This window comes from Cimex lectularius, unplaced genomic scaffold (genome assembly GCF_000648675.2).
Source record: "Cimex lectularius strain Harlan isolate CLEC.00 unplaced genomic scaffold, Clec_2.1 scaffold109, whole genome shotgun sequence".
Taxonomy (NCBI): Eukaryota; Metazoa; Arthropoda; class Insecta; order Hemiptera; family Cimicidae; genus Cimex; species Cimex lectularius.
This window is the reverse complement of record NW_019392781.1, coordinates 903,713-926,465: the sequence shown is the minus strand read 5'-3', so window position 1 is coordinate 926,465 and position 22,753 is coordinate 903,713. Positions and strand designations below refer to the sequence as shown.

At 35.9% G+C, this 22,753-nt stretch overlaps 1 protein-coding gene across 2 annotated transcripts in view; it reads right to left on the bottom strand.

The window, feature by feature from the left end:
* Positions 1-22,753, bottom strand: part of LOC106665938 (serine/threonine-protein kinase SMG1) — an 82,039-nt gene that overhangs the window by 16,359 nt on the left and 42,927 nt on the right. The window lies entirely within an intron of this gene.

The following is a 22,753-nucleotide window of genomic DNA, read 5'->3' as shown; positions in this document are numbered from 1 at the left end:
TAAAAAAAAAACAAGCTCAAGATTCCGCCGAGTATCCGGGTCAGCGCTCGTCTTGCTCGGCTGGACAACGTCAAATACCGGAAGCCGGCCCGGAATAGCCGTCCGGATGCAAAATCGATTCTCTATTAAAAAAAAAAAAGATAAAAAAAACCATCTGTCCATCTCGGTCTATTTCCAATTATTTATAAACCTTCGTCACGATAAATCAGGTTTTCCGGTAGAGAAGGCGTAGGTGGCATGTTGTTCTTTTAGGATACAGCAGAATGCGTAACAAATCTGAATTATATATAGATCGAGGAACGTTTTTTCATTATCTGGAATGGATTGACCATAGAGACGGTGAGACCTTCAGACCGTTTCAACATCCATACAAACCCGTTTCCTTACAAATTAAGGATGGTACGCGTAAGATGTATTTTTCCTTTCGTTTTTTTCCTTTTTTTTAAGTTGAAAACGTTTTATCACCGGATAACTCATGCCAAGAGGGGTAAGAACTTATCTCGGCCGGTCAGACATTTGCATCGTAAAACTTTATCGTTCCCCGACAACGCGCGGATCGAAAATCCATAACAATGCGGCCGCGGTCTCTCGTACGTGCGACCTTCGCCGACGATCAATTTTTATTTACGGCCTGGAGAAGGAAGAATAAACAAGAAATAAAAATCCGATAAGATTCTTCTTCCCTTTAAAGATGATTAAACCGGCCAAATGGGACCCAATACGTGATTACATAAAGACAGATAGTGGTATTAAGAAAAGAAAAACATACCAAGATTTTTATGATCGGCATAAAAAAGATTTCTACTTTTATTTTTTGCTTTTGTAATCTAAAATTGTCAAAAACAGAATCCTAGCTATTTGTGGGGTATTTATTTAATGACAATTTGAAGGAAAAACATTATAGTTAGTTCAATTAATTGTTCTTTTTATGTAAGGTCTTGGTTGAGATGAAAAAGTCAGTGTCACGAGCGGGATTCGAACCCACGACCTTCGGCTCAATACTTCTGTCGTGACTTCGATCCACTCGGACACCAATTCCCCATCTCAACCTACAACCTTTCGAATGTTCCCTCTTTTTTGCCATTTTTCAAACGTCTTGTAATGACTTATGATGTGACCAATAGTTAGTAACTTTTTTTGTGGACTTGTCGAATAGATCGGCCAGACCTTCAAGAAACTTTATTCCTAGCAAATTTGTTGCATTCACCCAAAAATGTCAATGTTAGCCACTACTACTAAAAAAAATTTTTTTGATGAAAACGGGACAAAGACTAGAAAGTCCTGTTGTAGTTCAGTACCCGCATCAAATGCCGTGGTTTGAAACTGACTCTGAAACTCGCCTAGATCATAATCCATAAAAAAGGCAGACGAGAAAGATCTCAACCACGGGCCCATTAGCCTGCTACCTATAGGTATACCTATAGGCTCTCCAAGAAGTCATCCTACCAGTTTGGATTCGCGCCTAAGCACTCTACCAACTCACCAAACCTATCGTCTGAGTCAATAGTTCAAGGATTTGAAACCAAACCATGACATCCTTGGATCGGGTACAAGGCAGAGCGCACTACTGTTCTATTTAAAGGTCAATCTTACGCACTACTTACACAATAAACTTAGCACTTTAAAATGAACGTTACTATGAACGGAAAAGCTTATGAGCACACAAGTATCAGTTCTTGCCCCGATTTCAACCTGTGCCTGCGTGATGTTATCGCACCTCTCGACTCAATCCCTGCAGAAACCTGACGAAAAATTCAGTATCAAAAGTACAAGATGTTCTCGGGATGATGTAGATGTACTTCAATAAATGGCACAAAAAGTTAGCACTTCCGCGGAACCCAAGAGACCAAGGAGTGAAATACCCCGGAGTTTAGCTTTACCAAAAGCTAACTTGCCGAATCAAGACAGTCATTTCTGCTATGTTAACGATCAATACATCGAGTACCTATATCTGACAAGGTACACGTTCAGAATCTTCAGATATTAAGATACAACACGCCGACACCGTATTAGCAGAGCACAAAGTAACCAAGATGCTCTCGGGATGTATGCACTTCGACAAATGGCCTAGACCTAGGAATGGAATCTGGATCTACCTCGCCCACATACCTGGAACCTCCACATCAACAAGCAATTACACGAAGGAAACACCAACCACCTAATACTTAGAGCTGAAACGTGATTTCGTTCCGATATGACAGCCGACTGCTGATCGTCTGATTTCCGCTAGGTTAACCAACAATACACCGAGTATCTTGATAAACTTAACATGCCAAAACAATTAGCATAGCATAAAGTACACAACATGCCCTCGGGATGATAGAATGTACATGTAGAAAAATATTTACTCTACGGAGAACATCGGATGCGAAAAGGTTAAAAATGAGTAACATAGATGTTCCAAGAGACTAAGTGGATAAAAGAGGAGGAAGTCTTCCGAAAAGAGAAGTCACTTTAAACTGCGAAAGAGGAAGGAACAGGCGTAAACCACGACTTCTCCAAGACATTGGGAGTAATCTTGGCTAACATGTTTTCGTGTAAATTGACAGTTAGTGTATAGTAATCACTGTATAAACCTGAAATATACTTATAACCTCAGCATCATATTGGTTGCTCGTTCACTATCACAAACCTAAATGCTTCAGACACAAATTGAGTATTCGCTTTATAAAATAAATCTCAATGCCTGAGAACTTTTAAAGTTTAATCGTTCTTTCGACCTCAGTTCCACCGCCACATATTTGCAATTATGTGGTCAAAAGAACCTCATAAAATTCAATTCTTGAGAACTCTTAATGTTTAATCATTCAGTAACCTCAGTGCTTCAGGTCTTTTAACAAATGTTTTTTCATTCCTCCGAACCTGAGGCTCATACTGAGTATCCATATTGGCAATTGACCCTCAGAACCTAAGTGCACATATTCACGAAATCTAACCTCGGCCCCATTGCCACATTTGGGCGATTGTGTAGTCAAAAGAACCCCAAAACCCGAGAGCTTATTTAATATACATACATCCAAAAAACCTCCATACCTCAGCACTCTTATAATCAGTTCATTCCCACGAAATATCCAAATAACCTCAACTTCATTGTTCAAACTCTTTTACTAAACCAAATGCTTCAGACAAAAATTGACTATTCGTCGCAAATTGACAAGGGTCGCAATTGACCCTCAGAACCTATTTATAAATTTATTTTTTTCTGTTAATTGCAGGAAACATACATAAAAATCCAACGGTTCCATTCCGGTTTTTATAAAAGGAATACCCGATCTTTTTCTATTAGTAATATTTTTCATTTTTTTGTTTAATAGGATCGCTGAAGGAAATGCAGCGGAGTCCGACCTGGTTCGATTTTCACCATCCTTGACCCGGTGCAACGCGGAAGAAGGAGCCGGGAAGCCAGGACAAGGATCGTTTCGGTCCCTGGCCATTTTCCTACCTCTAACCTGATTAATTTCCAGTTTTAACCGTCACAGATCCCACAGTCGTGCATTCTCAAAACAAAACCTGCGGTTTATGCAAGGATGGATCAAAGGTGGCGTGCAATTGCGATTTTAGCCGAACAAATTGACTATACGGTAGATATTACCATTCAATTATTCATAAGGCAAGATTATACCGTGCTTTAGTGTTTTCATTTGTTCATTTTCTCTGCCTTAAACAATAATATCATGTAAGTCTAAGAAGAATCCCGGGTAACGGATGCGGTTGTATGGACAGATTACCTTTTAGCTTCATAGACCATTGAGTGCTGCAAGGATTGGGCCGGAATGTTAGGAGAGGATGGTGTCGTCCGTAAAGGTTGTGATTTGGGTGTTAGGGGAGAACCAGTAAGAGTATTGGTCCTATGATAATCCCCTGGGGAACACCGGCCAGGTCTGAAAATTCAATACCAATTTTCATCACATCCGAGAGAAAGGATTAAACAATGAGGTAGTAGCTGTGGAGCAGGATACTTTTCGCATTCATTTGCCTCTGTGACATTTAGAAAAAAAATGCTGGTGCTGGTGGAGTCCAACAAGACACTGTTCTGGGACCTACTCTGTTCCTAATTTATATTAATGATATGGCCAAAAGTCCTGGCGTTGAGCTGGTTCGCGGACGACGCTGAACTCTGCACATCATCACGTAGGACGAGTGTTATAGTGGACCGATTGAGCAGGGCAGCGGAGAGGGCTGACGGGTACTTTACGAGATAGAAAATAAGTGTGAACAGGAGTACAACTCTTCATGAAAATACGTCCAAATGTAGACCTTAAAGTTTACCTTAATGGAAAATAAATTAACTGGTCTCCCTCAATAAGGTACCTCGGCGTTCGGTTTGATATTGAGTGTTTAATAGGAAAACTTTGAATTTGACTTCTGAAGGATGGATAAGATTAGGAAGCGGTGAGAGTTTTAAAATTTAAGTTTAATCTTTTAAAATCCAACAGACATTGCCATTAAACGGAAAACATCACAAATATGATGCTTATTCTATTTTATGCATATATGGTTGTATGAGTGAAAATTATAAGTTATAAAATTTAGTTAGTTTTGAAGATGATATTGTATTCACGATTGGTGGAAAAACAGCTGAAAGCCACAAGTTAAAAAGAAATAAAAAGTCATATGACTTAATAATGTTACTTTTATTGTTAGTATTGACGTTATATGTGCCATGCCGAGCTTGGTACGATCACCATGGGACTTTGGCGTCACTGCAGCGGCCGCTGAAAGCCGCGTATTACGTCGCAGTCGTCATAACTTCGAATAAAGTCCTCACGAAATGCCTTCACGTGGCCAACTTCGACAACGATGGGATACCGACGCCAATTCCCATCCACGAGGTAGACGTCCGGGTCTACACGGAGTTCAGCGTCGACTACAAAGTAGAGGGCATCCTCCTACACGAACAGTGCAAGCAGATTAAGCAGAACTCGACCGTCCCTTTCCCGGCGGTAGCTCGCAACTTGGCCCTCGTCACGACGGAAACGGCCATGGACCTGATTTTGAAAAACTATTTCCACTTCCCGACGAAATTTTTGGACAGAGACCTCGAACAGGTGTTGGACGATATGGAAGAGGATTCGGCGCCCGGGGGGGCCTGGTACTGCCAGGTGAACTCGAACAAGTCGATGCAGGCGGATGCGATCGGAGGATTGGCAATGACGAGGTCCCAGTGCGACACCTACTTCCAAGGGTTCCCCGAGAGCGACCATCTAAAAATGTACACGGTTTTTACAAGCTTGGGCATCTCGCAAAGGCCGAGATGCATCCAGCTGTCGACCAACACCTGCCCCATCCAGAGATCCAACGGCGCCTTCTTTGCTCCCATCATCATCCGCGACAGTATCTGGGGACTGGCGTTACTCTGCTTGAAAAACACCCTGCTCTACAACTCCTTCGATATGGATTTCCATTTCATTTATAAAAACGCTATAGAAAAAGAAGAAATAAGTTAAACATATGCCACCGGTACACTCACGAACAAAGCTTGCCAACTTAACAAAAAGTTCATACGGTTAAATCCTCACGGCATCATAGCTGTTTACAGTTTTAAATAAACGAGTTAAGAAAATTATTTTTTCAAACGTTGAGATAAAACGTACAGTACCAATCGAAAAATACAAATATATAATTTAAAAAATATTATACTGGGTGTCTGCCCCGTGGTCAGACGTCAGAGTTTCAGGAGTTTATCCTTAACATGTCAAATTGGATTAAAAAGTAAAATGTATATAATCCAATGTTTGATTCTCAATTTTATCCGAGATATTTCACATTTCGGTTTAGCTGAAATATTGTCAGTACACGGAACACCTGTTTACGTTTTCTCCTAAAAAACACATCAAATACAAATTTCTACTGATAAAATTCATACTCAGTCAAAAAATTCTTGCTATTTCCCTATATCTATTACACATGATAATACTTATGAAGACGTACTTCAGACAGTTCTTCATAATAAAAGAGCCAATACCATTTGAAAATATTTGCTGTTAAAAATCTATTCTGTTCCGGATTTCGGTTGTACCCTAGACTTATCTTGTCGACCCGCCAAAAATATTACTGGAATCAGTAACCTCTCATGAGAGCATAAGATACAATGGTATGGTATACAGATGGCCCTAAACAAACGAAGAATCGGGTGTTTTCTGTACAAGCCCAAAAATTAACAATCAACTCATTAGGGAAGCACACGCAGAAATACGTGCTTTCGCCCTAGAAAATCTTAAAAGGGGTACACTGCCAAAAAAATCCATAAGATGGGATAGCCAAGCAGCTATTTTTGGCGTAAAAAAATCACATCAACATTAGTCAGTTAGTGAATCCAAAATATCCAAAAACTGGGGATGCACAACATCCTGATATCTTGGGTGCCAGGGCACAAAGGAATTTTGTCTAAGTAGATAGCAGACTGGCCAGAGGAGGATCTGCAAGACCGTAGATAGGCCCTGAACCTAAACTTGGGGTTACAAAAACAAATAATCCTCCATTTCAGAATGGACCCAAATAAAACAAAATGAGAAGTGGATAAACTCTTGGGGAGTTAGACACAGTAGACTTGTGATAAAACAACCCTCACCAAGACTGGCAAACTCACTGCTGCAATTGGAGATGGTCAAACTCAGAGGAGTAGTAGGACTATTAACAGGTCACTGGCCGTAGCAAAACTTAGGGTACTACTCGAAAAATTGACATACTGGCTGTATAGAACAACGGTTAGACACCTAGTCACATATGGACCTCCAGTATGATGGACAAAACCCTGGGAAAAGAAGACCCAAAAGGCGAAGACCATAAGAAAACTAAGACAAAGATTTTGAAGTAAAGCCTGGGCTACTAATCGAAAAATTGACCTGCAGGATTTATAGAACAACGGTTAGACACCTAGTAACATATGAACCTCGAGTATAATAGACAAAAACCTTGGTAAAGAAGACAAAAAACGAAGGCCATAAGAAAACTAAGCCAAAGATTTTGTAGTAAAGCTTGGGCTACTGATCGAAAATTTGACCTACTGGCTGTATAGAACAACGGTTAAACACCTAGTCACATATGAACCTCTAGTATGATGGACAAAAACCTTGGAAAGAAGATACAAAAGGCGAAGGCCATAAGAAAACTAAGCCAAAGATTTTGTAGTAAAGCTTGGGCTACTGATCGAAAAATTGACCTACTGGCTGTATAGAACAACGGTTAGACACCTAGTCACATATGGACCTCCAGTATGATGGACAAAACCCTGGGAAAAGAAGACCCAAAAGGCGAAGACCATAAGAAAACTAAGACAAAGATTTTGAAGTAAAGCCTGGGCTACTAATCGGAAAATTGACCTACCTATAGAACAACGGTTAGACACCTATTCACATATGAACCTCTAGTATGGTGGCCAAATCCTTGGAAAGGAAGACACAAAAAGTCAAGTCCATAACAACCGTGAGCCAAAAATTTCGTAGTAAAACATGAAATATGAATCCAACAATTGGTCACTGGCTGTATACAACAACGGTTAGACACTCGTCACATATGGAGCCCAAGTATGGTGACCAAAAACCGTAAAAAAAAATGGATGTATGTATAGTTCATACATAAGTTATTCATCTTTACCATACATGGACGCTTATTAAAGACCGAGTAAAGGCTTCTTAAGACGGTTCATGCGTTTGAACGAATTATTTACTTTGACACGATTAACAATCTGCGGTCTGATTTGGTCAAACATTTCTTCCAGATTCACTTTTGCTACCATTAGCTATGATTCTCCATTTTTCAAAATATTTAAAACACACTTCTATACTGATACTTCTCTGCAAATAGACTCAACCCTATAAGAGGCACTTAGAAAGCCTGTATCATCAGAGATGTCAAATAAGGTTGGTCCAAGGACAGACCCTTGTGGGACCCCAGCTCTAATATTTCTTAAAGGTGATCTTATGCAATCAATCCGTACAAAGAATTTCCTGCTTGTTAGATAATTACTAATTAAATGTGTTAGCTAGATAGGAATTACATGAGTTTAATTATGAGATGTGCCATACAAAATCAAACGCTTTCTTTCCCATTTTTACATTAAAATTATGGAGAATCATAGCCACCAATCTGGCTGCATGGAAGTAGAATGCATGGATCTGAAGGCAAATTGGCAATAATTAATTAATTTAAAATGTGCCTAATTCTTTGCAGTACTATTCTCTGCAATTTTTGAGAGAGTACTGAGAAAGAACCCATAACACTGTTTGTACAAAAAAATCCATGGCCCTAAGCATGAAGATCGAAAAAGTTTGTTAACATCTCAATCTACCTCTCTGTCGTCCGAAATCAAGGAAAATAATATGCTTTCATACCCCAGCCCATTTAATTATATTAAAATAACCGGCGAGTGACAGGCCCTATGCCATGCACGAGTTCGCAGGCTCGCAGACCAAGACTCATCATCATCTCAAATGTGATTCATGTATTATAAGGTGAAAGAACAATGCGAAATTACAAGTTTCATTTTTTTAAGATAGTGTTCAATTTCAGCCAAGACTGATGAGTACAAGTTTGTAATTCCAGCTTCTTTCCAGAACGCCAGGTGAATCATTTAATTGAACGTGAAGGAAATTAATAAAGAATAAATTATAAAAGAAAAAGGGATCTGTCAGGCGTGAGGTAAAGAAGAAAGTGTTAAAAATCACTTTCAGACGTTGCATAATCGGCAAAGGATAAACCAAGGATGTAAAGTAATGTTCATGTAAGTTTTTCATCCGATTCCGATGCTTTCCCCCTCCCTCGTCACGGATCAAATGGAACGATTCAATTCAATCGCGCTGTGTACTCGCGAAAAAAAATAAAAGGAAAACTTTTCCACCGTTTTAATAAACGGACGTCACACATGTCCATTGGATATATATTGCCTCTTCAGTGGGTTTTTTTATCTTCCTTTTCCCCTCCTCTCATATTTACAAACGTGGGCTTTGTCACGTCCGACGGTACGGGACTTAAATGGCAGACTTAATCAACGTGTCTCGTAGATTGGGACAAATTCACCTTGGCTCATGTACGACCCCATCGTCTATTTTTAGTCCTTCTGCATGTTTCGCATGAGTTAAGTGTCACTTTCAGGTTTTCAAGCCCTGGCAGACGGCGTTACCATGTAAAATACCCAGTCGCAACACAATGAGCTAATCAGTTAAAGCCCGAGAAGGGGAAAAACAGGCCAGTTATCACAAACAATCGGTTAAGCATAGATAAAAGCTAAAACGGGAAATAAAAAAAGTAGAAGACATAATTTTGAACCGGCTTAGGGTTATTAGAGTAATACTACAAACCCTCGAGTGAAGACGGACCCAAAAAGTGACCCGCGCAACCGACCCAGAATCCAAATCCAAAATCGTCCGAAACGACTCATTATACAAGCACCAAATCTGAAAGAGATTGATTAAATCAATACTACAACGAAAAATCTTCCAAGCCAAAACATCCAATTTTTCTTTGATCTAAGACAAATATGCAGCACGTTTGATAAAAAGTTCAAAATGGAATCACTTGTCAGCTTTTTTTTTTTTTAATTTAGATTAATTAGAAAGTATTTTCTTTCTTTTTGTACCATTTGCTCTTTTAGGAATATTTAGGTTCTTTTTATTGTAATAGGTATTAAAAATATTTTGACCTCTTCATTCTTTCTAGGGGGGGGGGGGGAGAAAAAAAATAGCAATAATGAGGGAGATAAATAGAAAAAATCTAAAATAACTACTTAAAACAATCTTTCTCTTCATGCTTAAAAAAATTACTTTTAGTCTTCACTTCTATCATCAGTTTTTTTTTAGTTCCTTAATTTTCCTCAGGACTTCTGCTGTTTTCAATTTTAAACATTTTATTTTTATTTATTTTAAATATAAATTTTTAATTTTTGTTAAATAAATCTTTATTCCAAATTCGCTTATTTTTTGACACCTCCTCTCCAAATCGTACTACGAACTGCATGGAAATTTCATTGGGCGCCAAAACAAGATGTTAAAAAACACCAAAAACATTTTCATTTATATTAAAAATCAAGTTCTATTTACATTGTATTATTTTAAAATATATTTTTGTATTGATAAAAAAAGAATTCCTGTGTGAGAATTTCTTTTCCAAAAAAATAGTTGGTTTTGTTTATTATTTAATTTACGATTTTCTGTTCTACATTAAAAAATACAAATATAGTGAGACTACTTTGAGAATAATAATTGATCCGTATGTGTTTGTTTTTTTGTTTTTTTTAAATATGAGATTATCTTTGTTAATGTAAGAGTAAATTCCCAATATGTGGGTCTTTTGTCTCGCTTCACGCCGTCATCACTGTCCTTCACGGCACCTTCCGTTATAACAGTACAACTTGTTTCCTATTACCTGTTTTTTTTAAATTAATCCAAGAAATATTAGGATCTTCTTTACGAGAAGGGAAATTGCGACAAATTCTGACGTGTTGAAGGATTTTCACAACGGTGCATGTGGGGTTTTTTCACATTTTACCGTCGTGTAACATGCCGCCCTTTTTTTTCATTAGCGACCTCGGACGAACTAGGTCGAGCAGGGTTGATGAACGGCCAGGTGACACCCTGATCTACACCTGTTGTTAAATTAGAATTCCACCAATGTAAATTGCTTACATTTTACAAACGGCCGGCCAAAATAAGACGCGTCTCGTTTGTAATAATTTATAAATTAATTTATTTTCATACGACGTTTGCAACATTTATAACAGTTGTCACACGTGTCACTAAATATAATTAAACAAATTTCTGTTTGTTCTGTAGTTCTGAAGCATCAGAATTTAAAATTGGCCATTTTTCAGGCTGCTATCGATGTTTTAAACCATTCCTGGGAGAATTTCGCGTTATTTCTAGTCCAGATTGTTGGACACAAAACCAAAATATTGCATAACATATTGAAAACCAACTACTACGATTTTTATGACAACCCACAGAATTTTAATGGCTCATCATGAAAGGATTATGATCCATAAGCTCATTGGATATCCTTTGGACCGTAAAAATAAGCTTCTACCAGTTTTTAGCAAATGTTCGAAATATTTTTGTCGTACATTGTTCTACTGTTTTATGTTCGTTCAGTTCCATGCGGATTTGATGAGATTTGAAACTTCCAAAATACACAAATTTCCAGTCCGAAATGTAGAACTGACCACTTTTCAGGCAGTTTCACTATTTTTGCACAATAGAAAATCTGCCATTATGATTCTTATTGACGCCAAAAAAAGTTTAATCTCGTGATCCGTAAACTCATTGGATATTCCATCTCTCCATTGAGCCATTTAAAAAAAATCTAGTTTTGCTTAACTAATTGACAATATCATCCATCGTTTCCGGCCCGAGTTCTATTTGTTCGGAAGGGGCGCTCCTTATCAGGATAATTCCCCACAAAATGCAATTAATATTAAACTGTCTGAAATAAATGTTTAGAAGAAAAAGTTTCACAAACAATAATAAAAGCACTCATCTACTGGGAATATTTATGAAATTCCTAGCAAATTTTAGTTATTTTGGAGCGTCCTTAAAATACAAATATACATTTTTCGGCCTAGTCTTTGTTAATTGAGTATTCAACATTTTTGAAAAGAAGAAAAGAATATTAGATTTTCTTTTATTCCTAACATATTGAACAACTTTTCAAATCCGGCCCGGAGGACCATTTGTTCGGAAGGGGCGCTCCTTAGCAGGATAATTCTCCACAAAATGCAATTAATATTAAACTGTCTGAAATAAATGTTTAGAAGAAGTTTGAACTAAAGGTTGCACATATAATAATAAAAGTACTCATCTACTGGGAATATTTTTGAAATTCCTAACAAAGTTTAGTTAATTTGAAGCGTCCTTAAAATACAAATAAACATTTTCCGCCTACTATAAATTTTTTAATACCATTCCTAGCATTCCTTTTTAAGTAAGGTATTGGTTGAGATAAAAAGAGCAGCGGCGTATTTAGCCGAAGGTCGTGGGTTCGAATCCCGCTCGTGACACTGGCTGTTAAATCGGACCACGAAACCTAATCGATTTAATAAGGATGAACAACTTTTCAAATCCAGCCCGGAGGACCGTTTGTTCCGGAGGCCACTCCTTAACACTGGGAATACCCACGCGTAGAATTTAGCCGGTAGCAAGTAAGCTGATCTAAACCCGAAATTAATTAAGTTTGACAAGTTTCGATAATATATATTACAAATATAATTGTATTTGCGCTTTTCTTGGATTTTAGTGGTTGAAGAAATGTACCTTTTTCAAGTTGGGTTGTAAACAGATTTTTTTTTAATAATTAGGTATTTAACAGTTTTAAAAAGCTGAAAATATTGAAATGTCCATTTTTCAGGTTGTATTCCATGATGTAAAAGTTCATGCTGATTTCTGTGTATATTTTTTCGGGCCTAAGTCAGCTCGTTACCAATTAAATATCAAGGTTAAAGAAACCTCCGTTCACACATATAATTTATTAGCATAATTGACAGGAATGGACGTTTGGGCCGATTAGTAGCCGCTTCTTCTTTGGGTATTTCAATGTGTTTTTCGCTTTGAAAAAGGGGGATCAATCCTCTCAATCTGTTGTAAGTAAAAATAACTTTGTTAATGATCCAATTCTTTTCCATTTGCGTCAAAAATACAACCTTTTTTTTTTTTTTTTGATAAATATAATTGAAATTCTTGGAAATGATTCGCTGATTATGTTAGACGAGACCTAATATCGTTAGTTTCCCCGTTTAATAATGGAAATTGCTGTGTTATTCACCTCTCCGCCGTGTACGCGGACCTTTTGGCAAATTGGACGCGTGCGTGTCTCCCGAATTATAAAAATACGCCTCGCCGTCGGTCGAACAAGCGAGGATTACGAGGGACGATAACAAGGATTCGATCCGGTTCGTTATCGCTATTGATAAAAACAGATTGAAACTGCTATTTCTACCTTTGAGAGGCGGAAGCACGACGGATTTCCACGGTTTTGGACTGAACCATCCTATAAAAATATTTAACATATTTCCCATCTTTTCCGACGACTGTATTTCTACTTAAATAAACCATAAAGCACGACGCGGTTAAAAATTGAAATTCCCCGCTGGGGGAAATCTTGATTTCAAATTTCCTAAAATAAACACAACCCTTGGACAAACAGAGATTCCCCCTGGTACAAATTATTAGAACGAAAATAATTCCATCATATTTCCTTTGTAAAATTATACACAAGACCGCCGTAGAAATGTAATTCTAAATCCGCCCTTTATGAAATAAGAGTAAAAAGACGATAAAATAACAAGAGGGCTAACAATCGTTTCTGTAATTTTTCAAAAAAAAAGGTCAAAGCTAAACAAACATCGTGGTCTCGTTTGTAGGAAGCATTACAATTGTTATTTTCAACCATTTCGGAAAGTAATGATAACAAGATCATAGCGGCAAATTTGTAAAGAGACTTTTTTCCCCTTCGTCGGCCGTTTGTTTCTATGGGGATATTTTTTTGAAAAATGGCGAAATTTACGAGGAATGATGATATTTTGAGTTAGATGCTCTTGTCTTTTGCCTTTAATGAATTATATTTATAAAGGCAAAAAAAGTGAAATGTATAAATAATTTTGCCGTTTTAAAACAGCTGAACGTCGCTAGAAATTATAATTAGAGGTTGAATAACGTTAAAAATGGAGAAAAAACTACCAATTTATTTTTCCTGGACTTGGGCATTTCTGATTTACTACTTCGTTTTTTCTGAATTTCGAGTTTCAAAACTACGGATTAATTGATATATATATATATTTTTTTTTTTACGTGATGGGCATCACTGAACTATTGATAGATGTTCACCATGTACTTTCGTAGTTTCAAAACTACTGATTAAATTTTTTTGGACTTTAAGCATCTCTGAACTATTGACAGATTTTCACTCTGTAATTTGGAGGTTTCAGTACTTATTAATTTTTTTCTGGACTTTGGGCATCACTGAACTATTGATAGATTTTCACCACGTACTTTGGTAGTTTCAAAACTACTGATTAAATTTTTTGGACTTTAATCATCACTGAACTATTTATATAGATTTTTTCCCAGTACTTCCGTAGTTTCAGAACTACTGATTAATTATTTCTGAACTTTGGGCATCACTGAACTATTGATAAATTTTCACCATGTGCTTGGGAAGTTTGAAAACTACTGATATTTTTTTTTTCATTGGGGGAGGACTGGTCTTTCTGATTTCCTGCTTCGTTTTTCCTAATTTTCGGTAGTTTCAAAACTACTGATTATGTTTTCTGGACTTTGATCATTTCTGATTTAATGCTTCGTTTTTCCTGAATTTCGGCAGTTTCAGAACTAACGATTAATTTTTTTCTGGTCTTGGGCATAACTGGACTATTGGTAGATTTTCACCTTGTACTTTGGAAGTTTCAGAACTACAGATCAATTCTGAACTAGTGAGTGATTTTTACCTTGTTTTGTAGTTAGTTAGTTTTTATAACTATTAATTCATTTTTCCTGAACTTTGTTCATTTCTAAACTATTAATTGATTTTCCCCATGCCTTTTGGTGGTTTCTTCTTTCGTCGTTTCAGAACGATTGATTGATTTTCACCCTGTACTACGAAATTTCAGAACTACTGCTCGATTTCCCTGATACTCTGTTCATTTCTAAATGTTAGTTGATCTTTACCCCTGTCCTTTCGTCGTTTCAGAACTACTGATTCATTTTTTTTCAAGCGTCATTTCTGAACTATTGATTGATTATCACCATGTATTTTTGTAGTTTTCGAACTACTGCTTCATTTTTCTTGAACTTTGTTAAATTCTAAACTATTGATTTTCCCCCTGCTCTTTGGTCGTTGAAGAACTAATGATTCAATTTTCTGAACAATTGATTTTTTTTCCGGAACTTAGATAATTTGAAACTGCAGATTGATTTTTCTTGTGCTTTCATTTTTTTCGTCAGTTCTAAACTATAAACTGATTTTCCCCCTGCACTAGAACTATTGATTGATTTCTCGCTAATTGATTTTAATACGACTTTTTGTTAGACGTATTAAATATGTATAATTTCTCGTATTCATATATATGTTTTTTTTTTTTTTTTTTCAAATTAAACTCTGCCAGCTGGAAATTACAAAAACGGTTGTAATAAGCTTTCCTTAATGATAAGAAATCTGTGACATGCAAATAATCCTATTAAAAATTAAAACGTGTAGTATTGATAAGTGGAAAATAGTGTATTATTATCAGAAAACGTCCCGCTGTGGCCTGCACATTCCAAGTATACACGGAATACTTGCAATTTACGGCAATCGAATTACATAGAAATTAACAGTTGTGTTACATAAGCCTAAATTTAGCAATGGCGCAAGTGTCTAATTTGAAAAAATGGACAATTAACGCGACAGGAAAGGGGAAATTAAAACGTCTGGCCTGTCAATCGACCCATGTGAAAAATCCTGGCCCATTGTTCGGGTTTTTCTTGGTCGTCCATGAAACGGGGTTTTTAATGACGACAATTTTTGAAAGAATGATTGAGAAGGGTTGTAGAATTTGTTTTTAATATTCATGCCTTGGTCGATTTGTAGCGAAACGGACGGTGAAGGCCCGAAGGACGAGGATGTCATTTAGTTGCAAATCGATGCACCCATCGAATAAGAATGAGATCTTACTCAAAATGATCTGACAGATTGTAAATATTGTAAATATTGTGACGTGAGAATTTTTAATCAATCTAAAAATACCTTTTTTAAAAGAAATATCGTTTCTTTTCGAAAATTGAGCGATATCCTGGCGTCGTCGCTTATCAGTTCACCTTGAGGCATAGAAAAAGCGAAAATAGCGCTATTGCAACCGGGTCTGGCTTACAGGCAACTTGGAAAAGTAGTGAAGCTATAAAACTAGTTACAACTAGAAAACATTTGAACTTCTGAATTCGCCAGAAATGGTAAATAAATAATGCTTGATACGCTTGAAAAATAAGTATTTCTTTTTGTTGTTCAGTCGAATATTACAAAAAAAAAATTATTGTTAATTTTAAAATTGTTGCAATTTAAGTACACACGATATTTGAGTATTGTTGATATATAGAGAATGACATTTTTTTAAATAATCTGAGAGTTGAACAGTCTGTTAAAAATTAGAAAATATGTGCTTAGGAGCTCGATTTGAAAATTTTTAAAAGTTGTAAAATACCTGAAATTAGTATGGAATGAAATTTTGGATTAATGAAAACAGCCAGAAAAATGGACATTTATACGGTTTCAACACGAAAAATGATACTGAAAATCACTTAAAAGGAAAATATTCACATCAGCCTGAAAACTGGACATTTCAATATTTCAGCTTATTCAAAAGTGTTGAAATGCCTAATTATAAAAAAAAATCTATACAAAACCAACTTGAAAGGGTACATTTCTTTATTTATGACCAGAACTACTAAAATCCGCAGAGAGACATCAAATTTAAATCAAATTACAAGAGGATTTTGAAAAAGAAGGCAGGGCTAATGAAGTAAGCAAAAAGTTCAAGAAGGCGACATTGCCCATTAGTTAAGTGAAACTTCATTTTTTATGATTCAAAGAAGAAAAAGCATATCCAATGAGCTTGTGGTCAAACTATCACACATTTTTTGGGAGGGAATAAGAATCATAACGAAAGGTTTTAAGTTTATTATGTAATATTTTGCTCCTTTGAATTGATAAAATACATTAAACAAGTATCCATAATATTTATACCGAAAATGTCTTCGGCGGAAGTAATGACATAAAAGGAAAGCAAAAAAATTTTTTTCAAGGTTTGCTCAGCATAAAAAGTAGATTGCTAGGAGAGAAAATGCTACCTTGTGTTTTCTACGCTTTTAAATAACAATATTTTATCAACAACCACATTTTTTAAAAGAAGGCCTTATTTACATTCTCCGGACTTTATTACTATATTTTGTTGTTTAAAATTACTTTTTTTTATTATACATCTTCTTAACAGATACATTATCACGTGTATAACTCGTTTTAGGTTTCTTCACGCTAAAAATGTTTTTAAATATATTTTGGAAAAAAATGTTTTACCTAGGTTATACTTCAGAACTTTGTTTTATGAATACTCTTTGACTAATGCTTGAAGAGCAAGTTAAAAGAACTCCTTTTAAGACACAGCAAAGGTTTTTAAGCTATTTAAAATGTCTTCTTTTAGCAAGGCCATAATCGCTTTTCTGATTAGTATTTGTTAATTAAAATCCGGTGGATAATAAGTTTTTGGCATAATTCATATGGTTCAAAACAGAGGTGTAGAATTATTAAATAATTTCTGATCCGATAGGTTTCCGTTATTAAAACGTACGGGTGTTAAGATATTTATAGTTTCTGAGATGGTGTGATAGGGCGAAAAGCGAGAAAGGGCGAACCCTTTGGAATAGACTTCGATCAAAAATGCATCAGCTTTTCAACGAAAAGGGAAAAAATTTCCACCCAGAGGGCGAAGGTTAAAACTGGCAGTTGGTAAGTTTCCACTTGGGATTTTAAGACTTATCCAATTCCGCGAACGGGGTTTTCTCAGTGCTTAATAAGTATTTAAGGCTTTCAATATTGTGAAAGATTCCGGAGAATTTTTTTACCTTTAAATGCAGGCGCTGAAACAATTGGGCCAAATGTTTCACTCTCTTGAAATTCAAGCACGGTCGCTGATTTCATGGTTTAACAAAAAAGCAATTCATTAAAACCTTTGGAAAATTAAATCTCAATCGATCAACCGAAAAACGCATAGCGGGCAAGCAAAGATAGGCGGACCTAATTCAGATTTTAGACCAAAACATGGGAAAAAATGCAGCACTTTTCTATGGAAATTCAATGAATTTCAACTACGTAGACAAAGTATTAGTAAACTAATAAAAAATTTGGCATAAATTAATCCAATAAATTCGACAAATGTTTTTCTAAGCAATAGCCCAACATGATAACTCAAACATAAATAGCAGTTTTGACAGTTTCACAGCACTTGAATCTTTGAAAATTTCCATCGATCCATCGATCAACCTCCTACGGATTTCAACTATATGGACAACATTGTGCGATTATATTTTAAGCATAAATTCTGATAACATAAACCGATATTTTTTACACAACGAGTCGAAAACCGTAGCTCTATTCTATGGAAATCCAACTTCAGTTGGATCATTACTTGAAAGATTTATTGAGTTTTATTGTGAAATTTATGACAAAAATGTCATCAGTCTGCAAGTTAGTGGTTTATACAGTTGAAAATCATAAGGTTTATTATAGAATCGAGCTATTTTTTGACACGTTTTAGGCTACAAAATCCCGTTCGGTCCGCCTATTCTCGCTTCTCGTTAAATATGCTTTTTGCAGTTGATCTATGCATATTTCCGAAAGTTTTTAGTGGATGTTTGCAGTCAAAGCTAGTGACGTGCCGATACTATCGATATGAGTAAAGTATCGAATAATATCTCCACTTTCGATACAAGCACTTTCTTTGGTATCGGAAAGAATACTCGAATGGAAAATGGTACCGAATTGTGCTTAAAAAAATGCCCGAATTTCTAAAATAAAATAGAGAAATAATTTCCTTGAGAAGTTTGCTTGGAAACAGTAGTTGTACAGGGATCCTTCCTCCATGGTCATCTTCTACCACTTCTACATTAAATTCTCAAAAGTTCAAAACAAACAAAAAAGTGTGTGGTGATTAGTGACAGTTAGTCGATGATTATTCGGAAATCGTGAGTTGCGGTCTGGTGTGATGTAGGTGTCAGAAAAACATTTTCCTTACCGTGCCAACGTTTCGATCTTTATTGAGATCATCTTCAGGGCTCAAAGTGTTTGTTTCCTGCGTAACTGTGCCATACTTGCGTGTCGTGTTGAGATGGCCCACATTGCATGCTCTCAACAGTAATTCCAATGGTCAAGACGATTACTAAGCTGCAAAAATGAAATAAAAAAGCCGCTTCTAACGGATAACCGGGCAAGATTTTCAAATTTAGAGGAAAATAACATGGTTATTTCAACCATTTCGGCCACAAGGTTTAAGAATACTCATTTTACCAAACCAGCTTAATGCTATGAGCATCATAAGGAATGTGGCAAAAGCTGGGGAGACGCACACTACCACATCATCATCCTCGGATGACGATAAGTCATAAGCGACCTACGACTTCTGGCAGACCCACAAACAAAAGAAAAATGTACATTGAGAGAAGCATAAAAAGGCGTCAAGTTCGAAGGATGAGCTGCCCTTATACCTCAACAACCCCGCTTCTCTGAACAATGATCCCTTAAAGGAATGGAAGGACATGGAAACTATTTTCCCTGGTCTTTATCGAGAAGCGAGGGTTGTGTAAAACTAGACGAATTTTGTGTAATAAAAGAAACAGAAAAACTTTTGTTTTTTCAATGTGTAGGGGAGGAATATTGGAGTATTTCCAAAGCTCCAAAATGAGAATATTAATTTGTATGCAGGTAGATGTATTTTTTATTTTATTATTTACATTAATAAATAATCTTTAATTAAGGTTTTGATTGAGATAAAAAGTCAGTGTCACGAGCTAAGCCTTAATTAAAGATTTATTAATTGAAAAGAAGTTATTTGGTCAATTGGACCACGAAACCTAATATATGTAATAAGCAAAATGAATTAATTATACTTCACCGTGGCCATTTCATTTGTCGCCGAGAATCGAATAGATTGCGTGACATTTGAAAAAAAGAGGGAAAATTTGAACGTTTGTAGGTTGAGATGGGAAGTTGGTGTCCGAGTGGATCGAAGTCATAGCTCAAGTGGTAGAGCAGCGGCGTATTTGGCCGAAGGTCGTGGGTTCGAATCCCGCTCGTGACAGTGACTTTTTTATCTCAACCGATACCTTACATAAAGATTAATTAATTGAAGTATTTCAAATATTCCTCGTCCTGCAGAATGAGTAACAGTCCATGTTTCGACGCCATAGCAAAACAGACTGAATTTGTGTAGGGGATCTGATAAATAAGTAGCTCGGTCAATTCTACAACGGGATAGCAGGAAGGGTGCCAGTTGTCTTTGGTAGGTCCCATTTATTAGGATGATAGTGTCTCAATTATATCATTGCAGATTTTTATAAGTTCTGTGAACATTTTATCTGATTCACGTGGTTAACTCATGGCAATAGTTTCTAAAGCGACATAATCCTTGCAAATCTGCCAGACTCGTTACAAAGGAGGACAGTGTCATCTTATGTTATAAAGAAGGTAATCGGCCGTGGATGGGGCAGGCGGCCGACTACAATTCGCGACGTATAATCTACCGGATCGATAAACTATATACACTCATTAACACTCGACCCCTGGGGTCGTTATCACCTGGCAAACATGTTGTCCTCACGGTTCAATAATTAGCCTTGCAAAACGACGCGCGGACGGGTGGCAAATTTCAAGATCGAAATAATGCACGAGAGCTACGAGAGAAAAAAAACGGCCCTAATTGAATTTTGTATTTGAAATTCATTGATTTATTGATAGAAGGACGGTTGACGGTTTAATCTTGACCCCGATATTCGAGCGAATGCGAATTATTTCTAGGTTGGGAGCCGAATTTACCGACATTGCAGCGTTTGTTATTGTTGTACAATATTTCCGGTCCGCCTATTCTTGCTTGCCCGTCAAATATTCGCCTCTCGGTTGATCGATCCGAATTGCCACGGATTTTTAATGGATTGTTTTTGTCAAACAGTGTAAACTTAAATTTATACATGAAGTTCCATGTATTATTATTATTATTACTTAAAAAACATGTTGATGTTTCAATGAAATTTATAATAAAAATATCGTCAGTTTGCACGTTAATTGTCAATTGAAGATCATAAGATTTTCACGGAAACAATTTCATGTTAGCAGAGGTTTTGTTTCTAAATAGAAAGTCACAGAATTTCCATTTAAACAGCTGAAACATTTTCCACCTGTTTTTGATCTAAAAACAACATTCGTTCCGCCTGTTCTCGCTTGTCCGCCAAATGTGCGTTTTTCGGTTGATCGATGCAAATTTCCAATTGTTATTATTGGCTATTTTTGTCGAATGATGACATTGTCGTCATAAATTTCACGATAAACCTCTAGAAAAGTTTCAAGTAACAGCCCAACATGGAAATTCTAGCATAACGTGATGATTTCACTGTTTGACAATAAAAAAAAATCAATAAAAAACCTTTGGAAATTTGCATCGATCAACTGAAAAACGCAAATTTGTCGGACAAGCGAGAATAGGCGGACCGAATCGATACAAGATGGAAAAATATCATTAGACTGCAGGTTCTTTGTCTATATGCGTTTTTCTTTTAGTATAATTGTCAAAAGGTTTTTATTGTATTTTTTGTATCAAACTGTGAAATTGTCGGGTTGTGCTAGAATTTCCATTCTGGATCATTAGCTAAAACATTTGCTGAGATTAATGGTGAAATTTCTGCCCAAAAAAAGTATCAGTTTTCTTTGCCTATAAAATTGAAAATTCATACGATTTCCATTGAAATGCACCTGGTTTATGGTCTAAAAACTCTATTCCGTACGCTTATTTTCGCTATTGTAGGCCAAGCACAAATTTCGACAGATTTTAGTGGATTTTCTTCAACTCAAACCGCCAAACTTCGGTTTTTTCACTGCCTGCTCCCTCTAAGATTACAGGCTTTTACAATTCTAGTACAATATGACTTTTCTCCTTCACTATGATCAATTAATTGACAATTATTATTACAATTTATCTATTTATTTATTTTAATATTAATAACATCGGGTTACGCTTGATTTTTCAGTTGAATTAATAATCGAAACATTTGTTGAATTATTTAATTTCTAAAGAGTTAATTTCTGCAAAATAGAAAGTTCTTTGTCTATAAAATCGAAATTTCATAGGATTTCCATTGAAAAGAGCTGCATTTTTCCACTTATTTTTGGTCCAAAAACGGAGTTCGGTCCGCCTATTCTCTCTTTTCCACCGAATATGCGTTTTTCGTTCGATCGATGCAAATTTCCAAAGGATTTTTTTTTTCGACAAAACGCGAAATTAATCCGTATGATTTCCATGAAATAGAGGTACGTTTTTGGTCTATGGCATCTGGTTGATCTATCAACTGTGAAAACTTTTTCATGCTGGTTTATTTCTTTAAAAGAAATATTTATAAGTTTTTTGGATTATACAAAACAAACATTACTGGAAGTATACAAAAATAAAGAAAGAACCACAAAGAAAAGCTCAGCAAATGCTTAAAAAATTATAATTCAACTTTGAAGCAAAAACATGACAATACTGTATTTTTCCTTCTTTCAAATTTCCAAGAAAATGATTGAATAACATAATTTCAAACATATGTAAAAAACAGACTATTCTAAACTTTTCTTGTAATTAAAAAATGGAAATATCGAAGAAAAACGACTTGTTTTTTCATTTATTTCATCAAGAACCCGAATAAATTTCTTCTTGTGTCTAAAATAAAGTTCATAAATTAATTTCATGCAAACATTGCAATTCATAACTTTTCACCTTACAAAAACTTTTCTTTTTTTTTAAGAAAATTGTCCATTTTTGTTATTTATTTAATGATAAAAATCTACTTTCCATCGGTATTAGGTTCATAATTAATGATGTCATAAAAAAGAATCAAGAAACGCTATTTTTTCTATATTTTATTTTTTAGCAAATACTATGGTAAAAATGCACAATAATGGTTAATGTATAAACATGGTGGAAAATCCATTGAGATAAAACCTCATGGATCAACTTGAGGATTTAAATCTTAAAAAAATGGACTTTCAAAGGAGG